Source organism: Macaca thibetana, chromosome 2 (genome assembly GCF_024542745.1).
Source record: "Macaca thibetana thibetana isolate TM-01 chromosome 2, ASM2454274v1, whole genome shotgun sequence".
Classification (NCBI taxonomy): domain Eukaryota; kingdom Metazoa; phylum Chordata; class Mammalia; order Primates; family Cercopithecidae; genus Macaca; species Macaca thibetana.
Window position 1 is genome coordinate 29,567,534 of NC_065579.1, and position 14,294 is coordinate 29,581,827.

The 14,294-nt window shown below is 37.3% G+C and overlaps 1 long non-coding RNA gene across 1 annotated transcript in view; it reads right to left on the minus strand.

The window, feature by feature from the left end:
* LOC126948115 (uncharacterized) overlaps positions 1–14,294 on the minus strand; it is a 246,064-nt gene that overhangs the window by 44,365 nt on the left and 187,405 nt on the right. The gene's annotated exons all lie outside the window — the stretch shown is intronic.

Here is a 14,294-nt window from a genome sequence, read left to right on the forward strand (position 1 = left end):
ATCATCCCCCTTAAGGAGATTCACTTTTTCCAGCATGGTTTTGGATCTTCTTGAGGCCCCCCTACTACCATCTTTCATCTGAGGATGGATAGGTCTTACATAAGAGTGAAAGCTTACAAAGCAGTTCCTCTTACTTCAGATACCTTTGCCTTCTGCATGTTTGATATTCAAATATATCATTGCCCTTAAATCCTCCTTGAAAGAAGAAGAGACCAAACTTAAACTTCTTTATGTTTAAGTTTTAACAGTACAATTCTTCTTTACAATTTTATAGCCTTTTTTCTTATTAAAGTGATAATCCCTTGTCGAAAATTTGCAAAACACCAGAACAATTACTCCTAATAGTTATGCCATGTTAATTATCACTCCTAGTAGTAATGCTATGATAATTAACACTTTAACATATTGATTTTCCATCTTTTCCATGCACATTTTTCATACATTGTATATAGTCATTGCTAATGACATTTAATGCCAGTAAGCAATCATTAATATGTCAGACTATTCTAGGTTTCATAGGCAATCGTGCATATTTACGTTATATCATAAGCCTTAAGCCTTTATGTTATTTATTACCTGTTCAATGGCTTGGTATTTTATTATGTGTAATATCAAATGTGTCTACAATTGCACATTTGTTCTTTTCTATTTTTAACTGTTATCGATAATACTGCAATGAACACCTCTGGGTGTTCCAGATTATTACTGACATGGATAGGATACATTTCTAGACACAGAATTGCTAGGTCCATGGGCTGACCCATTTCAGGCTCTTTTTGGGTAATTAATACAAATTTTCTTCCTAGAACCTACCATAGAATTATTACTAGAAGCCTGAAACATTTAGTGAAACAACTATTGTTTGTGGAATTTAAGTTAACGGATATGCCGTTTCTGTTATCAAGTTAAATAATAGGAAAGTTCCATGTTTGAAACTCATTAATGTGGACCTTTCAGAACAGCTCTCTCAAAGTTACATGTCAAGAGTAAGGCTTTGGCTTTCACTGAGGACAATTAAGACCAAGTTCATGTGGAAAAAAATATTGAAAATATTGTCTATAGTGTTAGTCAATATTCCTTAAAAAAGGGTAGAAACAAACTGTCCTATCTAATTAACTGGCATACATTCATCTTTTTCCATAGAAAAAAACTGTAATTTTATTTTTGCTTTCACAGTCAGGAAATCCAGAACTAAAACTTAAGTAAACATCATGAAGTTTCCTACCAAATTAAATACAAACTTTTCATTGACAAAATGAAAGATGCCTATCATTTTACCCCAATCATTCTGCCCCGATCTAACATTCTAATTACATCTCCTGTTATGGCCATAAGCTAACTGTGTCCTAGACAATTTTAAGTTCCATCATTTTGGTGATCTCAATTGTCTTCAATATCGTCCTTATATGCACAGTGCCCTCCTTTAAACACCTTATCTGAGTCTTACCTGGTAGCCTATTTCCTTTAGTTGCCTTTTTATGTCCAACTTGGTGACTCAGTTATAGACCCCTAGAGGTCCTCTCTCATGTCAGTATCTTATAGGGAGATAAGGTCTCATATCTTAGATTTATTTAGTGATCTGTATGGAGTTCAATGTGTATTCCTGACAGAAATACAGTGAGGTAAGAAGAGTCTATTACTACCCTTTTATAACCCTTAAGGACTTGAAATTCTTTTTTATCATAATAACCTCTAATGAAGCCCTAGTCACTTAAGCTAGCAAGTCATTCTTCCATACAATAGAAACTTAAACTGCTAAACAGGTCCCACTTTCATTGTTAGGACTACAGTTTAGTATAAGATCTCAGCTAGAATTCACTGAGTGCTTAGCAAAAAACAAACGTTGACTCAGTACTCATTGTATGTATCTAACCTCTCTCTGAAAGAAGAGGACATTTCTGAAAAGCCCCTTTTCAGTTTACTAAAAGTTTAGGAAGTTCTTACTGTAACCCTGCACCAGAAAACCTTCCTCAGTAGCACTACTTCAACTAGAATAAGTATGTTTTGTAGAAACATCTTTGAAGAGTGCTTGTGTTCTATGTAGAGCCATTATTTTTCAATATGGAAGCTCAAAAAACTAACTAGCTTGTGCCCCTCTGTATCCCCTAATCATTTCCTCTCAAGTTTCCAGAATCACTTGAAGAGGAGTATTCACTTTGTGAACCTTTCTTCCTTTATAACAATTTGACCTGTATGCCTCAGTCAAGAGTAGAGCTGTAAAATGTGGCTAAACAAGGCACTTGAGGAAACAAATTCAGGGTCAGTATTCAAGTCAGCCTGGCAAAGAAAAGAATTCACTGAATGAAGTCACCAGGTAATGAGTAGGTTAGAGGCAATTGAATTTCATCTCTGGAGAAGTCTTAAACTCTTGGGAAGGCTAGGGAAGGAAAACAGACTTGTTGATCCAACAGGCTCTTTAAATCTCTCATGCCTCAAGAGTGAAAATGTCCAAAACTAGCCATTGAGATAAGATGAGGCAGCTTTAAAACAGGCAGTAACAGTTTCCCCTAATCTAATTTTCTATCAAAAACCTGAAACAAAGAAAATGCAGAAACCATCATCCAGATCCTAAAGACCGGGAAGTAGCTAATGGAGCCATATATTCATCATATTGATTGGCCCATTGATTTTTTTCCCCCTTCTTAAGCGCCTGTTTCTTGGTCCTGTGCCAAAGATGCTTTAAAAAGCTTAAACAAAACTTATACCAAATCTTGCCAATGGCTGCCAGGGAACCTACAAACTAACTTTCTCTGTTGTCACAAGTATAGTTGCACAGTTGAATCCTGCCAGAGGAAAATACAGAGTTTTGGATGCAAAAACCTGCTAAATCTATCTAATTAAGAACCCAAATTGAGAAGGGAAGAAAAAAAAAAGCCTAAGTAGTGAGCCTGTAATAGTTGAGTCAAGAAGGCATGAAGAGAAAGACATTTTCTTAGGTACCCCAGCTAATAAAGATTGAGGGAATGTGATCACAGAATCAGAAATATGAATGGAGCATATTCATTTTCCCAGGACCAATTGAAGAATTTTGAATATTATCAATTCCTTAATCCATTGGTTTCCAAATTCTATGGAGTTTAAGAATTATCTGAAGCATTGTCTAAAATGCAGATTCCTGGATCTACCTTCAGAGAGCCTAATTCAACAGGGAGCGGGACTTTGGAACCTCTCTTCTAACAAGCAGATTCATAGGAAAAGGGGGTCTTTGGATCAAACTTAGAGAAACACTATGAGTGGGTTTACAGAACAGCTTTATCTGGGGACCACTGTAGATTAATTGGAGAGGTATACAATGGAAGTTGTTAGATATTTGGATGATTGATAATTATCCCTTCATTCTTTGTGGTCCATTTATTCTTCTACACAAAGTAATCTAGAAAGTCTCTTGCCAATTTTGGAATAAAAGAGATACATAAAAACTGGTGTTAGTTAAAAAACATTTAACTGCAAGTAGCAGAAACTGAGTAAATGCAAGCAAATCAACAAAATTTTTTTCTGAGGCTACAGTGATGATATCCCATAGAGTTCTGCAGCCTTACAAAGACACAGAGAAGGGGAATTAGAAATTCGTCACAACACTCCACCTCTCTCATCACTGCACTCCTTCTCATGATCTCTCTCGTTATCTCTCTCTCTCTCTCTCTCTCTCTCTCTCTCTCTCTCTCTGTCTCTCTCTCTCTCTCGGGACTTTCTCTCCCTGTTTCTCAGTTTACAAGACAGGAAATGGCTGCCCCAACCACCAATCCCAACCAACTAATACATACGAGTTCCACACACTGAGACTAAATTCCAGGTCTGTCTTGGGTTGGTTGTTACCTATGATACAATCAATATGGATACATATTGGTCATCTAGAAGTCAGGGGCCCATATGAACGATAGAAGGTAATTCTGTGTGGGGATAGTTATGAATTTAAAGTTTCAATCACATGCTTTCAAGGGTCTCTTTCTACCTCAAATCCTCTCTTCCTGATCAGAGATATGTCACAACAAATCATGTAAAATGTAGCCTTATAGCAAGGAACTGTAATGGTCCACATCTTGTTCTTTCTTAGAAGGAAAATAAAATAGATGGACAGGATCTGGTCTCAGCACAGGGTCCGCCCAAGTCATGATTATCAAATGGATGAAAAGTATCTGATTCTCCTTAATTTCTTTCCAAGCTCTTACATCCCAGCTGGATCTATGTGCTTATCCCCATTCTTTTCAACGAGCAGGGTCTCTATTATTAGTCATTTGTAGCCAGTATGTATGGGCTAAGTTGATCTGTCCCTTATTCCATGGGAAAAGATGACCACATTAAGCCTAAATACACCCATTTGAATGACAGAACATTAATTTCATCTACCCTAAAGAGATCTCGCTTTTCTGAGGCATTGGATATGTGAGTTATTTCTTGTACTAGGATTTTGGTGACTCACATTTGAACAGTAAAGCAAATCAAAATGGACAAAGCATGATCAGGAGTCCTGATCTCAAAGGCAGACGTATTCTCAGATATATTTTTTGGTACTTTATGACCTATATGCCACTATCAGGAGATTTTTCTGTTTTTAAATATTTAAAAGGGGTGAAAAAGTTCATTTCAGCTTCAGCGACAGGCAAACCCCATGGTACCCTTCCACAGTCTGAACAGAATTTTCTTTCTGAAAAGATTCATCTTCCAAAGGTTGAAGGTAGAAGTATAAGGGGTTGAGGGTGGGGCTGAGCTCGATCACAACCTAGTAAACCTTGACCTTCCTTACAAATTCCGTTGTCTACTGCTCATGGAGCTTCTCATCTGCCCAGGTGTTCTCTACTAGCAGCCAGTTTTGGCAGGGGAGAGAGGTATGTGATGTGGGGTGTGTGTGTGTGTGTGTGTGTGTGTGTGTGTGTGTCTGTGTGATGCTTTTTAATCAAGCTACAAACTTCTCTGCTGGGAATTTTATAAGCTCTTCCTGGATTTGTTTTGTGCACTTGAAGAAATAATTACCAATAAGCATCTGGTCTCTTGAAGCTAAAGGTGCTTACAAAGACTCCAATTGGAAATCTGAGGTCATTTTCAAATGAGTCTCCTTTTGAGTCCAGTAAGTACAACTTTAAGCTTTCAGCCAAGGTGTGGCCCTTTGTTCTTTAAGACAGGGATGAGTTCGTGCTAGTGACATTCAGTTGGGCAGATAAGCTAGTGCCAGTGAAATCCAATAGGACAGGAAACAGCAATTTGTTCCTGCACCTTTTCTACCCTCTGGGAATTCACACTCAGAAGGGAGGTCACTCTACACTGAGCCACCTTGTGGCATGTGTGGAGAACAACAGCCAGAGGCAAAAGCCATTTTATTCTTGGCTGACAAAACAGTATTTTAAGGACACTCTCTGGGAAGGGTGTGGTGGTGATTCTGTGAGACGCCCCAAGAGAATAAGCAATTGTACAGCACAACTTGCTTCTGCTACTCCGTTTGTCTTCTATAACTGAACTCTTTAGAGAGATGATATTATTGTAGTGATTAAGAGAGAAAGCTTCGGAGAGCAACAGAAATGAGCTAAATCCTGACTAGTCAAATCCCGACTCTCCTTCTATCATATAAATGTAGCCTTATACTGGATACATAAACTTAAAGAAATTATTCAGCCTCTTGAGTCTCTGAAAAATGAAAATGGTAATGGTACCCAACTCATAGGTTTGTTGTAAGAACTAAATGAGATAATGCATAAGAAGAAATTGGCATAATGTCTGGCACGAAGAATGGACTCAAAAAATTTTTAAGTAGGTAACATGTAAACATTGTTGTCAAACTTCTTTGGGGATTTCTTACAATTTCTTCTTTGAAGTTAGAATCATGCTTTTTTGTATTGTTAAGGAGCTGATGGTAGATTGTCTTTCAAGGAAAGGGACAGAATCCTTTTTAAAATGCTATCAAGTCAGACTACGAGTTGTATGATTGTTAGCTTAGTTGAGTAGAAGCTATTTCTAGCTTCTCACCATTTATGAAGATGATGTCCGCTTGTGTCAAGGTAGGCTTTGAAAACTCCCCTTTTTCTTTGTCTTCACTCGGCCATTTTTGTCCAAGCTAGATATCTTAAAGCATCAGGAAATATTAGCCAGAGAAAACAGATCTGTTGACCAGTTTCAGGCACCTAACACCATGTCCATTCAGATGAAAATTGTTAGTCACTCCAGATCACACAGAATGACTGCATCTAAAGCCCAGCTAACCCACAACTAGTGAGTCAAATATTCCTTTCCCATTTCCTCTCTCTTACTTATTTCTCTTTATTTTAACTGTGAATGAGTAATTTTAAAGTGCTGATCTTCTGGATATATCCGAGAACTTTGCCCCTACCACAAACCCTTTGACTCTACAATGGACAATCTGTTGAAGACAAAAAAATACAATGGACAATCTGTTGAAGAAAAAAAAAGTTAGAGAAAAATATTATCCAAACCCAATAATAGGCTTCCATACTGAGTGATTCCCCCACCACTGTCTGGGCAGTATCTCAATTACAAAAATAAGTAAACATAAATATGTAGGTGATGGGGTTGAAATCTCATGTCATTATTGGAAGTCAACAGATACTCAAGGAGATGCTTCTCAACAGTATTGAGATTACTCAATACTGTTGGATAACTCAACTGTTGGATAACTCAACAGTGAGTTATCCAGTTAACTCACTGAAAGAAGATCTTAGGAAGATGGATTCAGCTGTTATAATAGCCAAAGTCTCAGGTAATGGGGTAAGGTTACTACTTTTCTTATCCACTTGGAATATAATTCAGATGGCATAGAAACCAGAGTCAAGGCATAAAATGAATAACCAAGTGTAGGGATCTCAATATTTCGAGTATTAATGACAGTACACATGTTATTTTACCCTCTTCCTACAATATATTCACTTTTATTTCAATATATTGTAGGTAATATGAGAGAGGGAGAAGGTCCGTTGGTTTTCCATCTCTATTAAGGTGCTCTATGTATTTTGTTAATTGTATTTAATTTTGAGAGATACTACATGAATGGGAATTGTACTTAATATCACAGGAGTTTACCATTGTGTAGTATTTCACAGTTGAAAAATCTTTTTTAAGTGGGTTGCTTGGTTTGATCTTCACACCAATAAAATATGTTTTATAAGTTCTTATTAGAATTTGCATTTGATAAATGAGATTCCAAAAGATTAAGTTACTTGTTCAAGTATACTCTGCTAGTAAATGATCATACTGCGATAAGTTTGTGGTGTTAGGGGCTTAAATGTAATGCCAAGGAAGTTTATGGAACTTCCTTTCCTGAAAATCTTTTTAGAAACCAACAATTCTCTTCTAACTCAGGGGTTTAAGTGTTTTTATATGTGGTCCTGACTAAAGGCAAGCAAAGAGCCCAGAAGGCCTCATAAGTATTCTGCTAGCCCTGTAATTGGGACCATTTCTTTCTCTCTAAATGGAAGCACAGTGATGATAATAATTAAGCTTTAGGCTTTCATATTTCCTTTCATCTGAGTTCTTCAGCCGGACAGGAAGGACCCACCCGCTTAGCATGATATGGTTTTTTTCAAACTGGTCCATGTCCATTAACCATCTAGACTTCCATTAACCATCTAGACTTTGTTTATTGGTAACAGCAAACAACTTATGGAAACCTCAGGAATTTGAACCCCAAATGTGTGGTCAAATCTACTTTTTACAGAGGAAGGTATCATAGCTTTACAAAACTTTCTGAATAAAGTTTGTGCTCTTATACATAATAATGAAGTTAAGGAACCATCAAAGTAACTTGTCAGCAACATCTGCAAGTTTAGTGGGAAGAGTCTGAAGGCAGAGTGCAGATAGAAATGTGAACACTCCACTCTATCCCGCCTCCTCCCAGCATTCCACCTGCAATAGACTGTATTCATATCTCCCAGAGGAAATATGCTATTACTGATAATATGATCACTGAAACACTGGGAGTGGTTGGATACAGAGCTCTGGCAGTGGGTTAATAAAAGGCCTAATGAAGAACAAAAAATTCTGCCAGTCACTGTAAAAAAATATTGCCCTCGGGAAATTATAAATCAGACACCATGGTGTGAAGTTAAATATATATATATATATATATGTGTGTGTGTGTGTATTTATATATATATACACATATATATATATATATAAAATACATACACACACACACACACACACACAGCATTGCCTTGCTGATAAATGCTGGAGTGGGCAGACTGGTGACGAAACACATAAGTCACTGGATGCCCTTGAAGTTTCAGTCCACCTCAGCATGATGCAGTTAAACGCCTCAGCTGTGCAAAGCCAAAACCACATTTGCTCAGCCTTGTCAGATCACACTGCACTGTGTGGTAGAAACAGGATGACTGATCCACAAATTAGTTGTACTTCCCAGAGCCTTACTTGCCTTTTCCCTTGTTATTTTTATCTTTTTTTTATTTGTTTATTTGCTCAATTTTACAGCACTAATCTCAATAGACTCTTAAATACTGCTTCTGGATACAGACCTGTATTTAGGGTTTTCTTAATGTATCCACATTGAACTTGTCTGGTGGGCAGCCTCAATAATTCCATCCACCAACATAGGAAATGTGATGAACAAAGCAGGCCCCGACTAACAGTAATACCTTACCTTTCAGCTAAATTACCAGAGGTCTAGGAAAGAAAGAGTTGACCTTTCTAACACTAGAAACAATCACACACCTTGACACATGAACATGGTGACTGCCTGATTAATACTGAGGAGCTATGGTTCACCTCCTTGGTTTTTCACCTTCACTGAGTCATTGAGTTCCTGCGGCCTTGCTCCTTTAAACTGTTGCTTTCTAACACACCATTTTCTCCCCAGAGGGTACTTCTGCCATCTTCTCACCTGGTTGATTGCGTACCGACTGTTGACTTTACATCTGAGATAGGCATGGCCCCAGGGGATTTGGAGGAAAGATGGCCAAGGAGTACAGTGAGGTCAACGTCAAGGAGAACCCCTCCACCCCCACCAATGAAGCCTGCTTCACATCTTACCTGCTGAAGCTGGTATCTTTCAATCTACCCTTGAAAGAAATGAGGAGAGGCTGAAATGTTTCGTATTTCAGGGACTCCTCTGCAGTGTTAGGGTGTGGGAATAAACTGGGATATCTAGGGAATTCCTTTCCATTTTCAGGGATCCTAAAAAGACAATTCCAGAAATGTGGGGAAGGTCTATTAGAAAACCATCAGATTCCTTAAATAAATTGAACCACAAACCTCCAACAGATAGGACAATGAAACCTCTCTACTTGTAATAAGCATCTGGACATTTATCTTAAATTCTCTTCCCTGAGATTTACATTTTCCTGGAAATCTCTGAAATATTATCGCAGTTACCACCACTCTGGTTTCAAAGGGTCTATTGTATTTGTATTTCTTTTTTTACTGAGGTGATGAAAGAATATGTAAACCAAACTTTACCAAGGATTCAGGGATGAAAAAATTAGAAAAAAATAGACAATAACAATAATATACAGTTTGTGAATCTGAATCACACATGGCAGCTTTGTAAAGCTGTCTGATGGAGCATTGATTCCCATATGGCAGAGCAAATCCCTGATGGACTTTTCATTGGTGCACAGTGCAGCAAAATGGAAAGAAAAAAGATACAGTGAGATTTTCATACTCAATTATAATATATATTGTAAATTATACTTATTTATTCTAAGAGTGTATCCTTACTTTTATTATCATAAATACTCCTCTCTTTTAATAGTAGATTATATTTTCTCTTTTGATGTCTTTGTTTGGTAAAATACAAAGTTAATCATTCTGTGTTACTCTTCCACTTTTAAAATTTTACTCAGCCCAGAAACCCAAAAGTCTGGGAAACACCACAACAAACTGGTAAAGCCCTTCCTGTTTCCATTCTGCCTTAACCTTTCCTCCAGAGGCTACCTTTCCTCTGTCAGTATGGAGAACATGACCTCAAGCATATCCAGAGTTCTTAAAGTATTAGCCCCAAACAACAAGGTTTCCCCTCAAAAATATAGGAGTTCCCTTTCACTCTAACATCAAACTATCAAGTTGAAGCTTTTATTCTGAGGACGATCCTTTTAATCTAGCTTTGAGAGAAAATTAGTTTCTGGGAGGTGCTGCTAAGGTGATATCTATTAAAATTAGATAGAAATGGCAGAGCGGCTCTCTACTGCTTTGCACAGATATCCTCATAGGCAAGCCAAATTCCCCTTTCTCTTCTGTGTACATTTATGTACATTTAATAATAGTACTGTAATTATTTAATAATTATTATTACAATGATAGTATTGTAATTATCAGATGGAGCTTTGCAGTGCTGCCCAATGTACGACCCACAGACTTATTCGTAGAATAAATCCCTTGACGGAATCCAGTCATTTTATTTTATGAATATAAACTTATAATTAATTTTATTCAATACCAAATGAACAACCCAACCAAGTTAGTTGATCTAACATTTAATAACTCAATAGGTTATTTGTAAATAGTTCTTGATCACATATAAACATGAAAGTTTATTAAATGACACATTGTTTACCCCTGAGAATTAAAAAAAGAATTTGTGTTTTGAGGGTCATTTTCTGCCCAAAGGAGACCCCTCATGTGTAACAGACCACAAACCATTCTTTAAGGATGAGCACTTTGGGAGCCCTACACTGCAGATGAATGAGCCATGCCTGTAGACCAGAATATTGGCTTGCTAAATTCTTTCCGGATTTATTTTCTTTTGTTATTCTTGAGCTTTTAGGTAAGTTTGTTTACTTGTTCCCACTGTGCTGAGAGATCTTAAAGAAGAGCCTACGTCTACATCTGAATTAAGAGTACTGAGAGATAAGTCCATCACATTTGAACTAGAAGTTAGAGAAGAGAAGGAACAGGGGCTTCTGTGTGGCATATGGTTACTGGGAGGTCTCCCAAGGGAAATAAATATGCATCTTGGAAATGGAGAGAAGTTTACAGGCACAACCACCTCTCTCCCATTTGGAGATTCTTTGTATCGGCCAATTTTAGAGAATTGGGTCTTATTTTGTTAAAGATATCACTAGATGCCATTAGATGGCCAATAAAGATAAGGTCAGAAAATTGACCTTTGAAATTGGTACCGTGAAGGTTGTTGATGGTCTTACAAAAGCAGTTTTTGTGAAGTGGCAGGAGTAGAAGTCATTCTAGAACTTGCTGAAGAGTGAATTCCGTAAAAATGTAAAAGTAGCATTTGCAAGCCACTCTTGGGAAGCCAGACTGTGAAAAGGTGGGGACAATGGGGTAATAGCAGGAGTTCCAGAGTCAAGGAATTGTGGAGATGGGAGATAATAAAGCATTTTTGTGTTACGGGAAAGATCATTTAGGAAGATAAAGATTGATGATGAAGTGGGGACAGAGAATGAGCAACTGAGCAAAGACTTTAAGAAAGTGAGAAGTGATAAGGGATGAGATCTGGAGTATGTGTGCAGCTACCAACATTTGAAAGGGGAAGGGATATTTCCTTCATTTTAATAGTAAGAAAGAAAGAGATAAGTACCCTTGCAGACAGCTTTGGATCACCAATTTTGGTGATGAAGAAAGTAACAAAGTTTCCATCTTTTAGTTTCTATGTTCATAACGACACTAGATTATTAGCTAAAATGAGAGGGAAAGAAATGAGAGTAAAACAAATTTTAAAATACTGATTAATTTTTTAATGTAGAATTATGGAGTAATGTTCAGATGCCATTTAAGGTCTCTGATGTTTTGGTTTATTCCTCAGCTATGAGGAATAAGCTATATCTGCTCCCTTCTTCATGAGCAGATATGGAAAGGGCAAGAAAAGTCAAACCAAGATTAGAATTTTACAAAGTTTATACAGCAGAATGATACAGGGCAAGAGCATTTGAATATTTGGTAGGGAGAAATTAAGTTAATGAATCATGAAATCTAAGCTAGAAAGGAAGGAAAGTGATAAGATAAATGAGTTGAAGGATTATGAGTAAGCAACAGGATCAATGGATTTACAGCTATGAAGTAGGAAGTACCAGAATTATGGGAAGTTGTGGTTGGAGAGAAGAATATATGCATTTGAGATTTTGGAGTGGGTGGAGATGGAAAGGTCAGTGCAAAGAGAAGTGAAGAAGCTGAGAAGCCAAGTTCCCAAGAATGATGACAGGAAATAAAGATACCGAGGCCAGGCCAGGCACGGTGGCTGTAATCCCAGCACTTGGGATCTGCCAGGCAGGCAGATCACCTAAGGTCAGGAGTTCGAGACGAGCCTGGCCAACATGGTGAAACCCCATCTCTACTAAAAATACAAAAATTAGCTGGGCATGGTGTCGTGCACCTATAATCCCAGATACTTGGGAAGCTGAGGCAGGAGAATTGCTTGAACCTGGGAGGCAGAGGTTGCAGTGAACTGAGATCGCGCCACTGCATTCCAGCCTGGGCGACACATCCAGACTCCATCTCAAAAAAAAAAAAAAAAAAAAAAAAAAAAAAATACAGAGGCCAAAAGTTAGTGAAAGGTGGAAAGTGGCTAGGAAAATATCTAAATGATCACCATGGGAAAAAGACGATGACCTATCTAGAAGGATTGAGCCTCAAAGATGCAGCGTAGGAGGAAGAAGGGAAACTTTGATCTAAAGAAAGCATAGTGTAGAGGGGGACACCATGTCTCCTCCCAGTTGTGAAGGGTAGAATGTGCTAAGAAAAGAAGAGAGAGTGAAAGGGTTGCCGAGTAATGAGGTCCTCAGAGGACATCCAGGTTTTAGTCCATGTGGTGGTGTACATTTTATTGGAGAATATGAGGCTGTAGTGCTATTTATCTCCCAAAAGAGAGGTCAAGATTTGAAAATGAGGGAAGTGGATGGCTGTGCCAAAGTTGTCCAGGGATAAGAGTTCAAAGAATGGAGAATGAGGAAAGAACAAGTAGAATTGTGAGGTATGATGGAATTATTCCTAGTTACTGCATTTTCTGTAAACACAGCCACAATCATGTCTCCTATTGAGTATCCACAATGTATGAGGCATGTATTGTATATGCATTATCTCATTTAAACTTTACAACAAACTGTGAGGAAAGTTGCCTCATTGTCCATTTCACAAAGGATGAAATTCAGATTTAGAGAGACCATGTAACTTGCCCCCAAATATACAGATTTTAAATGACAGAGCTTAACCACTATTTTATATTGCCCATCACTTAGTAACAGATGTATTCCTGAATGAGTCTATCACAATCTGAATTTTTGCAAACCATGCCAGAGTTGCAATTCACAACATTTCTGGGAATACTACTGCAAATCCTTTGTTAATGCAAAAATAACTGCCCCAAATGGACACCTCCTCAGTAATCTGTTTGTCCAATCTCAATATGCTTGAAGCATGATTAATTTTTATTGAAAGGTGTAGTTACATAGTATTCTAGGTCAGAGATGATCAAAGACTTTTACGGACAATAAGTTTTCTAACTTAAAAAAAAAATTCAAAACTCAATAAGGTCAGTGGCAAAAGCAAGAATTACACCAAGGTATTATGACACTACTCACTATAAAACATTGCAATTCCTTACTCATTAGCAGAGTTTTATTTTTCATGGGATGTATTTCAAATGAGGATGTGCTATAAGTAGAAAACAATACATACGGGTTCATTAGTCTTGCTCTTTTAAAGATAAATGCTGTATGTGGGATAAATGCTGTGAGCAAGAAATTATAAGCAGGTTCCCATATGCTAGATATCTATTTCCACAGCTCCTATCATCATGGTTTCTGGGCACTTTGACAGATAGATGAGGCTAATTCAGGCAATGCAGTACATTCAGAGAGTAGGTGAAAATCCTCTTTCTCTTTTGCTCCCTGCCTCAAAAAAACAATAATTAATTGGAAAGCTAAAAGAATGAAAGATTTCCTAGAATAGAAAACTAACAGAAAAGCCATGCAGAAGAAGCAGTTTTAATCTTTTTGTTACAAGTAATAATGTTGACTGTATTACCCTTTGATCAAGGTGTTTGGGAATGTATCCTAAGTAAATAATCCTCAGTGTGGAAAACGTTGTATGCTAATCAACACAGCATTAGATAGGGGAAAAATACAAGAGCAAACAAGAAAGAAAAGTGTTCAAAAGTAGGAGATAATTGTGAATAATTTATGGTATTTATTCTCTGAATATTGTGTAGAGTTAAAATCACATAGTAAAAACTGTGCACAAACCATAAGAATTTCATTCTTTGGAAAAATCCTTAAAATACAATGTTAAATGAAGAAAGTAGACTACAATATTATATAAATAATGTGATTAAAGCTCTAAAAAGAAAAATACAATGCATAGAGAAAAACTTGGGTTTCAGTGTT